This window comes from Anopheles cruzii, chromosome X, assembly GCF_943734635.1.
Source record: "Anopheles cruzii chromosome X, idAnoCruzAS_RS32_06, whole genome shotgun sequence".
Classification (NCBI taxonomy): domain Eukaryota; kingdom Metazoa; phylum Arthropoda; class Insecta; order Diptera; family Culicidae; genus Anopheles; species Anopheles cruzii.
In genome coordinates this window covers 9,354,419-9,370,594 of record NC_069143.1, presented here as the reverse complement: position 1 = coordinate 9,370,594, position 16,176 = coordinate 9,354,419, and positions in this window count along the sequence as shown.

The following is a 16,176-nucleotide window of genomic DNA, read 5'->3' as shown; positions in this document are numbered from 1 at the left end:
ACTGATCCGGCTACAACCGCTGACCGGTCTTGGCCTGCACCAGACAAAATGCTAGTCTCTGTTGCTTTCTGTAACGGTGGGGTGTGGACAGCATTTGGGTTAGGCCCGGGACTTTTCAGCCCATGTACTATTTCCGTATGCCCCAAATTTGCTTACCTACATCACTTACCGCTATACCGGGACATCATGTCGACTATGGAAAACCTAGCCCAGCATAGTACTGCTCGGTTACCAGAATCCGGTGATGGTCATACGGCTACGCATGATGGGGTTGCTGTTAAAAGTTTACTTTATTGCTCCTATTTAGTTTGCTGGTTTATGCATTTGAAGCAGAGCTCCGAACGCCCTGTCTTTTTCCTTTGCACGCGGTCTCGCTTGACCCCAAGGCACTAACCAACCCTCCCTATGCTAACCTGGCCTACTTTGCCATGTTCTGGAGCGTAACACCGCTACTAGATTATTAGGTTTCGTGTAATATTAATCAGTTCCAATTTATTATACTTTTGTTGTAGCTATACTATCGTGCATAAGTGGTGGTAGTACTAATATAGTCAATAAATATGACGTTCTATGATAACGCCGTATTATACACACACACACAGTATGCCATTTACATAGAGAGATTTTATTTTTACAATTTATAAAACGCAGCCATATCTATTAGTTAGTAGCATAGTTCGTAAGGTACGTTCTTCCCATCTGGTTTCAAGGAAAGCGCATGACAGAATAAAACATTATGCGCATTCATGTGTCAGTAGAACGTAATAAAGTGTATTGAAAAGGTAAACAAAAGAACAAAGAGCCAATATTGAAGATGTACGAAGGATCTGCAATTTGTTACAAGTTTATGGTGATGGTTGTATGAGTAGAGCAAGAGTCTTAGTGTGGTATACTAACGCTACTAACGCGCATAACTTTGTACTCTGTCATCCGATGTCCGATCCGACGTGTCATTGCACGAAAACGGGGTGCATTTGCAAGAACGTACCTATCAAAAAACGTTGTTACTGACTAATAGATGTGGCTGCATTGGATTTAATGTTGTTGATAGAATAAATTTAAACAAAATAAAGCTCGCTGTTTAAATGGCTTACTGTGTATGCCAATTGGTACTCCACATTGGTACTCCCTTTCAACACTCAAACGCAGAACAACGCATACTTCGCATGACAGCACTTGATGGTCATCCCAGCCGCCGCTGCTGGTCGTCTCGCAGTACCATACTTGCGTTTGTTATTTATTTTTTCTAGTATCATATCAATTACAAAACATACTAGAGCCCTGTGTGTAACTCTCTCCATCGTGCATCCACCTAATACCTTCGTGACAACATTTGGGTGAAATCGCAATTACCGATAATCTGTCGCTCCACAGTCAACATTCCTTACATAATCCTTAATAGACTTAATACATATAAATGACTGTCTGTTTGTGGCGACTTTGCATATAATTTGTCCGCTCGATTTCGTAGAGCGCCAGTGAGCGAGTAGTCCTAGCAAGAGAACATGCCAGAGAGACAACCAGCGAGCGGTTATAGTGCGCGAGAGAGAGAGAGCAAGAGCCGGTGAACATTGCCGTTCAGTTAGAAAGAGAAAGCATGAGGACAGTTGACGTTGGGAAAATCGGAGAGCGAAACAGCCCGGTCATAGTAAGAAAACGCGAAAGAGAAAAACAGAGAAAAGAGAGAGAGAGAGAAGGAGAAAGAGGGAGAGAAAAGCAGAGAGAGGGAGAGAGAGAGATAAAAAGAGATAGAGAGAGAGAAAGCCAGTAAATGTACCGCGCTGGAAGAGCCATGAGCCACATTGAATGTGCGAATTGTCAGTGGGGCTTTCAGAGTTGAGAGGAATTCGAGCACACAGAATTCGAGCCACAGAATGCGAGCATCAGAACGGAGATAGAACGAAACATGTAGACGCCTTGAGTCGAGCAGCGGTGGACGCATCTGGCGGCTATAATAATTAACCCGATAATTACCTTATTTGCCTTTGAAACAATTTATTAGAGGCGCAGACCTTCGTTCAGTCGATGTAAGACTGTATCAGGAATGAAGTTACTTACTAGTAGACCTACTACTATACGAGAGGTCAGCAGAGCGGCCGGTGGGAAGACATTATTTCTCCCCACCTAGAACCCTCTTGCTACATCCGTGCTTCATCAGTTGTAGATGCAGAGAAAAAATCTATAACCAGTGGCCCGCTCAGGGAAATGGAGCTCAATCCTCTGAGCTTCAGGAAAATGATAAACTACTATCGTTGATAATAAGCGACAGTCAAGGCGAAGAACAGGAAACAAGTATCGTTCCAAGTGATTCAACTGACAGCGCTCGTAAAGATGGTGAAAGTGCTCCCGATATTACTGGAACAGCTCCCCTGCATGTGACTCGCGAAGCGGTTTCTGAAAACAACGCGGGAGATACAAAGCATGCAGACAAGAATCAAAGTCCCACGTAGGATCGGGAAAAGTTGTATGTATCCTAGCAGTGCCCCTGGTGGTCAGATTTCAAAAGTTTTGACAGTTATGTCTTCAGTAAACATTCGACTTTCAGTGCTGAAAATTTCATCTTGCTACGCGTAGTTTATAGAAAGTTATGCTCAATAGAACTCGAAAGAAGAAAAATAATTCTGCACACTCACGTTGAGAACCCCACGTGGTCTGCTTTAAAAAAATTATTGGGCAATAATCAAATGGAAGTTGAAAAGACTTGAAAGTTGATGTAGGATGCTGCAGAGATGGCAATAAATTGGAACAAATTAGCCGCTGAGGTGGACCAGAAGATTGTGCAGAAAATAATGGAGCGCGTTCCACAGAAAGTTCGCGATTTCATCCGACGACCAACAAAATAAATTTATGAAATTTTTCTCTTAACGTAAAATAAAATACCTTCATTTTGACACCTTCACATGTTTTCTAAGACAAACCAACTCCGAGATAGAGCCAATTCAATTGTTACCGGTTCTAGGTAGGACAGGCTTTAGTAGTAGAAGCAAACATAGGTAGAACATAATTAGGTAGCAGAGGCTTTACGTAGAAAAACAAAAATTTTAACGCCGCGCACGATACAGTAAGATAGCGAATCAGAGCCAGTAAGATCTAGCGCGCCTAAGAGACCTGCGATCCACTTGAGAATACATCTGTTCCAGATATAGTCTCAAGCTGAAAAGGAATAATGTGATGCAGAGCCCAGCCCGCGCAATCCAGAATTCTATCCAGCAGGAGCCAAAAATAGCTAGCGCACCTAAGAGTCCTACAATCCACTGGAGTGTGCTCCTATTCCAGCAGCATCCTCCAGCTCGAGAAGCGGAGGCGGATGCGCCGCCTAGGAGCCTGCTCCACCCGAAAAGAACCCATTCCATCCATCAGGTTGCAAAACTTCGAAAAAAAACCCCGAAAGTATCGCTGAAGGTGAGCCGCTCAGAATCGATGCACATCGCGATATATCCCGGCTGAAGGAAAACAATATTTTATTCTCGGAAGCGGCACACACCAACACGTCCTGGACAGGTAAACTTTGCAGTTTTCGGTTTCCAGCAGCGGACGTTTGGATTCAGCACGTGGTTCAGGTGCATGGCAACGACACGAACATACTATGCAGGACAAAAATTGAAAAGAGGCGTGTGGTCACAATGCTCGAGTGTGACCTGTGTAAATTGGGATTAAACACCGAGTACGACTGGGTACGTCACATTCTCACCAGGCACACGGAGATTTACCCGCATCTCCACATGGAGCAATTTGCATCAGTTATAGTTATAGTATTTATATATGTATTATATATATAGAATTAAATCATTTATTAAGTCACACAAAGATCCGGTGAGGTTTTGGCCTGATTTGGCAAGCTGCCACTACACCAGGTAGGTAGTTCAGTGGTACCGTGACAATAAGGTGGATTTCATCGCAAAGGATATCAATCCACCAAATTGCGCTGAACTCCGCCCAATCGAAAATTATTGGGCAATAATCAAATGGAAGTTGAAAAGACTGGAAAGGTGATGTAGGATGCTGCAGAGATGGCAATAAATTGGAACAAATTAGCCGCTGAGGTGGACCAGAAGATTGTGCAGAAAATAATGGAGCGCGTTCCACAGAAAGTTCGCGATTTCATCCGACGACCAACAAAATAAATTTATGAAATTTTTCTCTTAACGTAAAATAAAATACCTTCATTTTGACACCTTGACATGTTTTCTAAGACAAACCAACTCCGAGATAGAGCCAATTCAATTGTTACCGGTTCTAGGTAGGACAGGCTTTAATAGTAGAAGCAAACATAGGTAGAACATAATTAGGTAGCAGAGGCTTTACGTAGAAAAAAAAATTTTAACGCGCGCACGATACAGTAAGATAGCGAATCAGAGCCAGTAAGATCTAGCGCGCCTAAGAGACCTGCGATCCACTTGAGAATACATCTGTTCCAGATATAGTCTCAAGCTGAAAAGGAATAATGTGATGCAGAGCCCAGCCCGCGCAATCCAGAATTCTATCCAGCAGGTGCCAAAAATAGCTAGCGCACCTAAGAGTCCTACAATCCACTGGAGTGTGCTCCTGTTCCAGCAGCATCCTCCAGCTCGAGAAGCGGAGGCGGATGCGCCGCCTAGGAGCCTGCTCCACCCGAAAAGAACCCATTCCATCCATCAGGTTGCAAAACTTCGAAAAAAACCCCGAAAGTATCGCTGAAGGTGAGCCGCTCAGAATCGATGCACATCGCGATATATCCCGGCTGGAGGAAAACAATATTTTATTCTCGGAAGCGGCACACACCAACACGTCCTGGACAGGTAAACTTTGCAGTTTTCGGTTTCCAGCAGCGGACGTTTGGATTCAGCACGTGGTTCAGGTGCATGGCAACGACACGAACATACTATGCAGGAAAAAAATCGAAAAGAGGCGTGTGGTCACAATGCTCGAGTGTGACCTGTGTAAATTGGGATTAAACACCGAGTACGACTGGGTACGTCACATTCTCACCCGGCACACGGAGATTTACCCTCATCTCTACATGGAGCAATTTGCATCAGTTATAGTTATATTATATATATATGTATTATATATAAAGAATTAAATCATTTATTAAGTCACACAAAGATCCGGTTAAGTTTTGGCCTGACTTGGCAAGCTGCCACTACACCAGGTAGGTAGTTCAGTGGTACCGTGACAATAAGGTGGATTTCATCGCAAAGGATATCAATCCACCAAATTGCGCTGAACTCCGCCCAATCGAAAATTATTGGGCAATAATCAAATGGAAGTTGAAAAGACTGGAAAGGTGATGTAGGATGCTGCAGAGATGGCAATAAATTGGAACAAATTAGCCGCTGAGGTGGACCAGAAGATTGTGCAGAAAATAATGGAGCGCGTTCCACAGAAAGTTCGCGATTTCATCCGACGACCAACAAAATAAATTTATGAAATTTTTCTCTTAACGTAAAATAAAATACCTTCATTTTGACACCTTAACATGTTTTCTAAGACAAACCAATTCCGAGATAGAGCCAATTCAATTGTTACCGGTTCTAGGTAGGACAGGCTTTAGTAGTAGAAGCAAACATAGGTAGAACATAATTAGGTAGCAGAGGCTTTACGTAGAAAAACAAAAATTTTAACGCCGCGCACGATACAGTAAGATAGCGAATCAGAGCCAGTAAGATCTAGCGCGTCTAAGAGACCTGCGATCCACTTGAGAATACATCTGTTCCAGATATAGTCTCAAGCTGAAAAGGAATAATGTGATGCAGAGCCCAGCCCGCGCAATCCAGAATTCTATCCAGCAGGTGCCAAAAATAGCTAGCGCACCTAAGAGTCCTTCAATCCACTGGAGTGTGCTCCTGTTCCAGCAGCATCCTCCAGCTCGAGAAGCGGAGGCGGATGCGCCGCCTAGGAGCTTGCTCCACCCGAAAAGAACCCATTCCATCCATCAGGTTGCAAAACTTCGAAAAAAAACCCCCGAAAGTATCGCTGAAGGTGAGCCGCTCAGAATCGATGCACATCGCGATATATCCCGGCTGGAGGAAAACAATATTTTATTCTCGGAAGCGGCACACACCAACACGTCCTGGACATGTAAACTTTGCAGTTTTCGGTTTCCAGCAGCGGACGTTTGGATTCAGCACGTGGTTCAGGTGCATGGCAACGACACGAACATAATATGCAGGAAAAAAATCGAAAAGAGGCGTGTGGTCACAATGCTCGAGTGTGACCTGTGTAAATTGGGATTAAACACCGAGTACGACTGGGTACGTCATATTCTCACCCGGCACACGGAGCTTTACACTCATCTCTACAAAACGTTGTATTGTTGACGTAGACGTCAACTTGATGACACAGCCAAATGAGGCCAATAATCGGTTACGAAACCCCCGAAAGTATCGCTGAAGGAGAGCCGCTCAGAATCGATGCACATCGCGATATATCCCGGCTGGAGGAAAACAATATTTTATTCTCGGAAGCGGCACACACCAACACGTCCTGGACAGGTAAACTTTGCAGTTTTCGGTTTCCAGCAGCGGACGTTTGGATTCAGCACGTGGTTCAGGTGCATGGCAACGACACGAACATAATATGCAGGAAAAAAATCGAAAAGAGGCGTGTGGTCACAATGCTCGAGTGTGACCTGTGTAAATTGGGATTAAACACCGAGTACCACTGGGTACGTCACATTCTCACCGGCACACGGAGATTTACCCTCATCTCTACATGGAGCAATTTGCATCAGTTATAGTTATATTATATATATATGTATTATATATAAAGAATTATATCATTTATTAAGTCACACAAAGATCCGGTTAAGTTTTGGCCTGACTTGGCAAGCTGCCACTACACCAGGTAGGTAGTTCAGTGGTACCGTGACAATAAGGTGGATTTCATCGCAAAGGATATCAATCCACCAAATTGCGCTGAACTCCGCCCAATCGAAAATTATTGGGCAATAATCAAATGGAAGTTGAAAAGACTGGAAAGGTGATGTAGGATGCTGCAGAGATGGCAATAAATTGGAACAAATTAGCCGCTGAGGTGGACCAGAAGATTGTGCAGAAAATAATGGAGCGCGTTCCACAGAGAAAGTTCGCGATTTCATCCGACGACCAACAAAATAAATTTATGAAATTTTTCTCTTAACGTAAAATAAAATACCTTCATTTTGACACCTTGACATGTTTGCTAAGACAAACCAACTCCGAGATAGAGCCAATTCAATTGTTACCGGTTCTAGGTAGGACAGGCTTTAGTAGTAGAAGCAAACATAGGTAGAACATAATTAGGTAGCAGAGGCTTTACGTAGAAAAACAAAAATTTTAACGCCGCGCACGATACAGTAAGATAGCGAATCAGAGCCAGTAAGATCTAGCGCGCCTAAGAGACCTGCGATCCACTTGAGAATACATCTGTTCCAGATATAGTCTCAAGCTGAAAAGGAATAATGTGATGCAGAGCCCAGCCCGCGCAATCCAGAATTCTATCCAGCAGGTGCCAAAAATAGCTAGCGCACCTAAGAGTCCTTCAATCCACTGGAGTGTGCTCCTGTTCCAGCAGCATCCTCCAGCTCGAGAAGCGGAGGCGGATGCGCCGCCTAGGAGCTTGCTCCACCCGAAAAGAACCCATTCCATCCATCAGGTTGCAAAACTTCGAAAAAACCCCCGAAAGTATCGCTGAAGGTGAGCCGCTCAGAATCGATGCACATCGCGATATATCCCGGCTGGAGGAAAACAATATTTTATTCTCGGAAGCGGCACACACCAACACGTCCTGGACAGGTAAACTTTGCAGTTTTCGGTTTCCAGCAGCGGACGCTTGGATTTCAGCACGTGGTTCAGGTGCATGGCAACGACACGAACATACTATGCAGGAAACAAATCGAAAAGAGGCGTGTGGTCACAATGCTCGAGTGTGACCTGTGCAAATTGGGATTAAACACCGAGTACGACTGGGTACGTCACATTCTCACACGGCACACGGAGATTTACCCTCATCTCTACATGGAGCAATTTGCATCAGTTATAGTTATATTATATATATATGTATTATATATAAAGAATTATATCATTTATTAAGTCACACAAAGATCCGGTTAAGTTTTGGCCTGACTTGGCAAGCTGCCACTACACCAGGTAGGTAGTTCAGTGGTACCGTGACAATAAGGTGGATTTCATCGCAAAGGATATCAATCCACCAAATTGCGCTGAACTCCGCCCAATCGAAAATTATTGGGCAATAATCAAATGGAAGTTGAAAAGACTGGAAAGGTGATGTAGGATGCTGCAGAGATGGCAATAAATTGGAACAAATTAGCCGCTGAGGTGGACCAGAAGATTGTGCAGAAAATAATGGAGCGCGTTCCACAGAAAAGTTCGCGATTTCATCCGACGACCAACAAAATAAATTTATGAAATTTTTCTCTTAACGTAAATAAAATACCTTCATTTTGACACCTTGACATGTTTTCTAAGACAAACCAACTCCGAGATAGAGCCAATTCAATTGTTACCGGTTCTAGGTAGGACAGGCTTTAGTAGTAGAAGCAAACATAGGTAGAACATAATTAGGTAGCAGAGGCTTTACGTAGAAAACAAAATTTTAACGCCACGCACGATACAGTAAGATAGCGAATCAGAGCCAGTAAGATCTAGCGCGCCTAAGAGACCTGCGATCCACTTGAGAATACATCTGTTCCAGATATAGTCTCAAGCTGAAAAGGAATAATGTGATGCAGAGCCCAGCCCGCGCAATCCAGAATTCTATCCAGCAGGTGCCAAAAATAGCTAGCGCACCTAAGAGTCCTTCAATCCACTGGAGTGTGCTCCTGTTCCAGCAGCATCCTCCAGCTCGAGAAGCGGAGGCGGATGCGCCGCCTAGGAGCTTGCTCCACCCGAAAAGAACCCATTCCATCCATCAGGTTGCAAAACTTCGAAAAAAAACCCCCGAAAGTATCGCTGAAGGTGAGCCGCTCAGAATCGATGCACATCGCGATATATCCCGGCTGGAGGAAAACAATATTTTATTCTCGGAAGCGGCACACACCAACACGTCCTGGACAGGTAAACTTTGCAGTTTTCGGTTTCCAGCAGCGGACGCTTGGATTCAGCACGTGGTTCAGGTGCATGGCAACGACACGAACATACTATGCAGGAAACAAATCGAAAAGAGGCGTGTGGTCACAATGCTCGAGTGTGACCTGTGCAAATTGGGATTAAACACCGAGTACGACTGGGTACGTCACATTCTCACACGGCACACGGAGATTTACCCTCATCTCTACAAAACGTTGTATTGTTGACGTAGACGTCAACTTGATGACACAGCCAAATGAGGCCAATAATCGGTTACAAAACCCCCGAAAGTATCGCTGAAGGAGAGCCGCTCAGAATCGATGCACATCGCGATATATCCCGGCTGGAGGAAAACAATATTTTATTCTCGGAAGCGGCACACACCAACACGTCCTGGACAGGTAAACTTTGCAGTTTTCGGTTTCCAGCAGCGGACGTTTGGATTCAGCACGTGGTTCAGGTGCATGGCAACGACACGAACATAATATGCAGGAAAAAAATCGAAAAGAGGCGTGTGGTCACAATGCTCGAGTGTGACCTGTGTAAATTGGGATTAAACACCGAGTACCACTGGGTACGTCATATTCTCACCCGGCATACGGAGCTGTACACTCATCTCTACATGGAGCAATTTGCATCAGTTATAGTTATATTATATATATATGTATTATATATAAAGAATTAAATCTTTTATTAAGTCACACAAAGATCCGGTTAAGTTTTGGCCTGACTTGGCAAGCTGCCACTACACCAGGTAGGTAGTTCAGTGGTACCGTGACAATAAGGTGGATTTCATCGCAAAGGATATCAATCCACCAAATTGCGCTGAACTCCGCCCAATCGAAAATTATTGGGCAATAATCAAATGGAAGTTGAAAAGACTGGAAAGGTGATGTAGGATGCCGCAGAGATGGCAATAAATTGGAACAAATTAGCCGCTGAGGTGGACCAGAAGATTGTGCAGAAAATAATGGAGCGCGTTCCACAGAAAATTCGCGATTTCATCCGACGACCAACAAAATAAATTTATGAAATTTTTCTGTAAACGTAAAATTAAATACCTTCATTTTGACACCTTAACATGTTTTCTAAGACAAACCAATTCCGAGATAGAGCCAATTCAATTGTTACCGGTTCTAGGTAGGACAGGCTTTAGTAGTAGAAGCAAACATAGGTAGAACATAATTAGGTAGCAGAGGCTTTACGTAGAAAAACAAAAATTTTAACGCCGCGCACGATACAGTAAGATAGCGAATCAGAGCCAGTAAGATCTAGCGCGTCTAAGAGACCTGCGATCCACTTGAGAATACATCTGTTCCAGATATAGTCTCAAGCTGAAAAGGAATAATGTGATGCAGAGCCCAGCCCGCGCAATCCAGAATTCTATCCAGCAGGTGCCAAAAATAGCTAGCGCACCTAAGAGTCCTTCAATCCACTGGAGTGTGCTCCTGTTCCAGCAGCATCCTCCAGCTCGAGAAGCGGAGGCGGATGCGCCGCCTAGGAGCTTGCTCCACCCGAAAAGAACCCATTCCATCCATCAGGTTGCAAAACTTCGAAAAAAACCCCCGAAAGTATCGCTGAAGGTGAGCCGCTCAGAATCGATGCACATCGCGATATATCCCGGCTGGAGGAAAACAATATTTTATTCTCGGAAGCGGCACACACCAACACGTCCTGGACAGGTAAACTTTGCAGTTTTCGGTTTCCAGCAGCGGACGTTTGGATTCAGCACGTGGTTCAGGTGCATGGCAACGACACGAACATAATATGCAGGAAAAAAATCGAAAAGAGGCGTGTGGTCACAATGCTCGAGTGTGACCTGTGTAAATTGGGATTAAACACCGAGTACGACTGGGTACGTCATATTCTCACCCGGCACACGGAGCTTTACACTCATCTCTACAAAACGTTGTATTGTTGACGTAGACGTCAACTTGATGACACAGCCAAATGAGGCCAATAATCGGTTACGAAACCCCCGAAAGTATCGCTGAAGGAGAGCCGCTCAGAATCGATGCACATCGCGATATATCCCGGCAAGAGGAAAACAATATTTTATTCTCGGAAGCGGCACACACCAACACGTCCTGGACAGGTAAACTTTGCAGTTTTCGGTTTCCAGCAGCGGACGTTTGGATTCAGCACGTGGTTCAGGTGCATGGCAACGACACGAACATAATATGCAGGAAAAAAATCGAAAAGAGGCGTGTGGTCACAATGCTCGAGTGTGACCTGTGTAAATTGGGATTAAACACCGAGTACCACTGGGTACGTCATATTCTCACCCGGCATACGGAGCTTTACACTCATCTCTACATGGAGCAATTTGCATCAGTTATAGTTATATTATATCAGGCGTACAATAGAAAACCGCCGTTTTCCCATAGGCGGTGCTAGCAGCTGCAAATTAAACGATAAAAATATGCAAAACCCTGGCAATGACAGTTGAGGCATCTGTCAACAACTCCACAAAATCTCGATTGTTTATTTTCACTCTGCTTTGTGTTATTCATGTGCGAACATGGCGCAATTTGAGCCGAAAAAGAGCCATTTGCGGGAAGTGTTGCTTTTTGCGTTTCATACTAAAAAAAATGCAGCTGAAGCGCATCGAATGATAGTAGAAGTTTATGGTGAAGCCTGCATTAGTGAAAGAACGTGTCGGGAGTGGTTTTGCAAGTTCAAAAACGGCGATTATGACGTGCAAGACAAGGAGCGTCCCGGACCGGTGAAAAAGTTCGAACATGCCGAATTGAAAACTTTGCTGGAAGAAGATGCTTGTCGAACGCAACAGGAACTTGCAGACTTATTGGGCGTGACGCAACAAGCAATATCGCATCGGCTAAAAGCCCTAGGAATGATCCAGAAACTAGGATACTGGGTGCCGCACGAGTTGAAGCTGAGGGACATCGAACGGCGCCTTTGCATTTGCGAGCAACTCCTTGAACGGCAAAAAAGAAAAGGTTTTTTACATCGCATCGTGACCGGGGATGAAAAGTGGATACACTATGATAACCCAAAGCGTAAAAAATCGTGGGGCTTCCCGGCCATGCATCAACATCTACAGCTAAACCGAACATTCATGGCTCGAAGCTGATGCTCTGTATTTGGTGGGACCAGCTCGGCGTTGTCTATTGCAACCAGGCGAAACCATTACAGGAACCCTGTATCGGACACAACTAATGCGGCTGAGTCGAGCGTTGAAGGAAAAAAGGCGTCAATATTCAGAAAGACACGACAAAGTTATCCTTCTTCACGACAACGCTCGACCACATGTTTCCAAAGTCGTGAAAACATACCTGGAAACATTAAAATGGCACATACTACCCCCCCGCCCTACTCTCCAGACATCGCCCCGTCAGACTACTATTTATTCCGATTGATGACGCATGACCTGGCCGAGCAGCGCTTCCGTTCTTTCGAGGACATCAAAAATCGGATCGATGAATGGATCACGTCGAAAGATGAAAAATTTTTCCGACGAGGAATTAAAAAGCTGCCCAAAATGTGGGAAAAAGTTGTGGCTAACAATGGCAATTACTTTGAAGAATGAGTTTGTAAGGAGTTTTTTACAATAAAGCCTCAAATCATGAGAAAAAACGGCGGTTTTCTATTGTACACCTGATATATATATGTATTATATAAGTTACGTTCCGCGTCACGCAAGGCAGCGACCAGGCCGGCAGCGTCAGCGATCTGCGCTCACCGGTCAGCGACAACCAGCCTGGCAACCAGATCGGCGGGGTCAGCAAGTCCAGCGAGCCCAGCGAGCGCCACCAGCGATGCCCGACGCCGATCGTCAAGCCACGACCGTGTGCCAGTTTAAAACGCTGAGCCAGAAATAACGCGCGATGCCCGACGGCGATCGTCGGGCCACGACCGCGCCCGACCGTTCAAAAGAATTAATAAACTTTCGGTACTCAACCCATCCAGTCGGTTCTCTCTATTTGTAGATTATCACAAAACTGGCGCAGTCGGTAGGATCGCTCTAAGGCGTTAGAATCTGAGGACAAGATCTCTAACACAGAGAGCGCATCCCCAGCCTGATCGGTGAAAACCCCTCCTTGCGGTTTACAAGCGGAGCAGCATCAGCCTGGTGAAATTTTCCCGAAGGAACTTCCCGAAAGAATTTTCATATCTCACGTAAGTCGTGCAAAGTAGAAGTCCCATCCGAAAGGTGATATCTTACGTAAGCAAAAAAAGTGATCCGAAAGTTAGGGTACTGTGAAAAGTTAGTTCTTTTGCAATATTTTGTGACAAGTGTAGACCTCGCAACTTAGGGAAATGTCGAGACCCGGATTGAGATCTAACAATTATCTCGAAGGTGTTGAAGAGCACCCAGATGAAGTGGAAGCGAACCTGTCCCAACCCCAGGAACTCGAGGAGATAAAAAATCAAGTGGCAAGACTGGCAAAAACCCTGCAGGAAAAAGAGGCACAGATCGCAAATATGCAAGCCTCTAACGCCCGAAGGGACGTAAATATAGATGAGGAGTGTCAAAGGGGAAGGATCCCTGATTTAATAAAAAATCTGCCGACCTTTTCGGGGAACCCCAGGCAGATTAATCATTGGGTTACTTGCGCTGACCGAGTCATGCGCATCTACCAACATCTTTCGGGCACCCCCATTTACGAGTTATGGTTGATGGAGGTCAGAAACAAAATCATTGGAGAAGCAGGGGACAATTTGGCATCCTGCGGAACGCCCTTAGATTGGGAAAAAATCAAAGAGCAGCTCCAAATTATCTACGGGGATAAGCGCGGAATGTCCACGCTTTTGCAGAAACTGTTTGCACTCAAACAGAGTAGAGGCCCCGTTAGAGAGTTTTACACCTCTATTAACGACTGTTATACGGGTATCTCTACCCATATACAGATGGATAAGGGATGGAAACATCCCGACGAACTGGCAAGGTTCGTCGAAAAATTATGCATAGAAAAATTCATCGATGGGCTGGACGAACCCTATTCCACCCATGTGGGGTTATTACAACCCTCCAACCTGGGGCAAGCCTTATCATTCGCGAATGATAAGGCAAACAGGTTAGCGAGGAAGAATGGTGAATGCGATTTAAACATTCGCCGACCGATGGCAAAGCATCCGTTCCACCCACCAACTAATAACCAGAACAATGTATCAGCTGGTCCCAGCAGACATGTAGGGTCTTTTCCAAATTATCGACCAAATTATCAACAAAACACGTTCCGAAATGTGAAGCCATCCCCTCATAGGAACCAAACCCCCATGCCACCAAACTCCATGACGGCCGAAGCCGGCTCCAGCTCACGCGGTACGTTTGTAAACAAACCGCAGAGGGCGATAAACTATCATGAAGGTGCTGACGAACAGTACAGCAACGATCACTCGTATAAAGAACATTACGATTCTAACCAAGGTGCTGACGAACAGTACAGCAACGATCACTCGTATAAAGAACATTACGATTCTAACCAACACGAGCCGCATCAGAATAATGGAGAAGAAGAAATTACAACAGATGACCTAAATTTTCATCTGGCTGCAGGATTCCAGATAGGCGGGTGAATAACTTCATCCCGTATATAGAATTAAAAACGACAAAGGGGCAATTAAAATTTTTAATAGACACCGGGGCCAATCAAAACTATATTAGTCCACGGCATGTCAATTTGAAATATTGTGGGTACAGCTCTCCGCACAAGGTTCGAAACATTAGTGGTACCCATATCGTTAACAGGTACCTCAAATTAAACCCCTTCCCGTCGTTACCCGACACGAAACCACTAACCTTCTTCGTCTTTGAGTTTCACCCTTTTTTTGACGGATTGATCGGCTATCAATCTTTACAAGAGTTGAGAGCGGACATTCTCGCCTCAACAAACGAGATTAAATTTCCCTCGACCACCATTCCAATGTTCAGGAAGTACCCCGAAACACGATCGATGTACTTCCACTCAAATGAGACCAAGATGATCAATGTGAAAACCAATACTGAAGACGGGCCATTTTTAATTGAACATGACATAGAAATTCAGCACAACGTAATAATATTGTCTGGAGTATACACTTCGGAAAACCGTACAACCAACGTCATGGTCGAAAACAACAGCAGTGAACCTATACGGATAGAGCTGCCCGATTCTCTTACAGTTGAACTAAACAATTTCGAAGACATTAGTCCCACAGGAGAACCTGTATCAAGGACAAGAACCGATGAACTTTTTAGCCAACTCCGCATACAGCACTTAAATACAGAGGAAAAGGGGAAACTCCTAGAGCTTATATCCAGTTACCAAACCATATTTTATGTCAAATCGGAGAAGCTCACCTTTGGTAATACAGTTAAACATAAGATTGATACCCAGGACGATATACCGATCCATGCGAAGAGCTATAGATACCCCTATGCTCTCAAACAAGAAGTACAGAGGCAAATACAAGATCTACTTAGACAAGGGATTATACGGCCGTCCAGGTCCCCCTGGTCAGCGCCCATTTGGGTCGTACCAAAAAAACAAGACGCCTCAGGTCTACGGAAATGGAGACTCGTCGTCGATTATCGTAAACTAAACGATAAAACGATCGACGACAAGTATCCCATACCCAATATAACAGAGGTATTGGATAAATTGGGTCGCTGCAATTATTTTACAACACTCGACCTCGCTTCCGGGTTCCATCAGGTCGAGGTCCACCCCCGCGATATCCCAAAAACGGCCTTCACGGTTGAGCACGGAAGATACGAGTTTGTCCGAATGCCATTTGGATTGAAAAATGCGCCTTCCACATTTCAGAGGGTAATGGATAACGTCTTACGCGATTTGATTGGCACCGTGTGCCTCGTATACATGGACGATATAATCGTTTTTTCGACGTCCTTACAAGAACACATCGTAAACCTCAGGAAAGTGCTAGACGCCCTAAAAATGTACAACCTAAAGATTCAGCTCGATAAATCCGAATTTTTATGCAAAGAAGTTGCCTTTTTGGGCCATATTGTGACGCCCGAAGGCGTAAAACCCAACCCTGACAAGATCCGGGTAATAAAAGACTGGCCAATACCCAAGACCGAAACCGAACTTCGAGGGTTCCTAGGTACCATTGGCTACTACAGGCGGTTCATTAGGGATTTTGCTAGGATTACAAAGCCTCT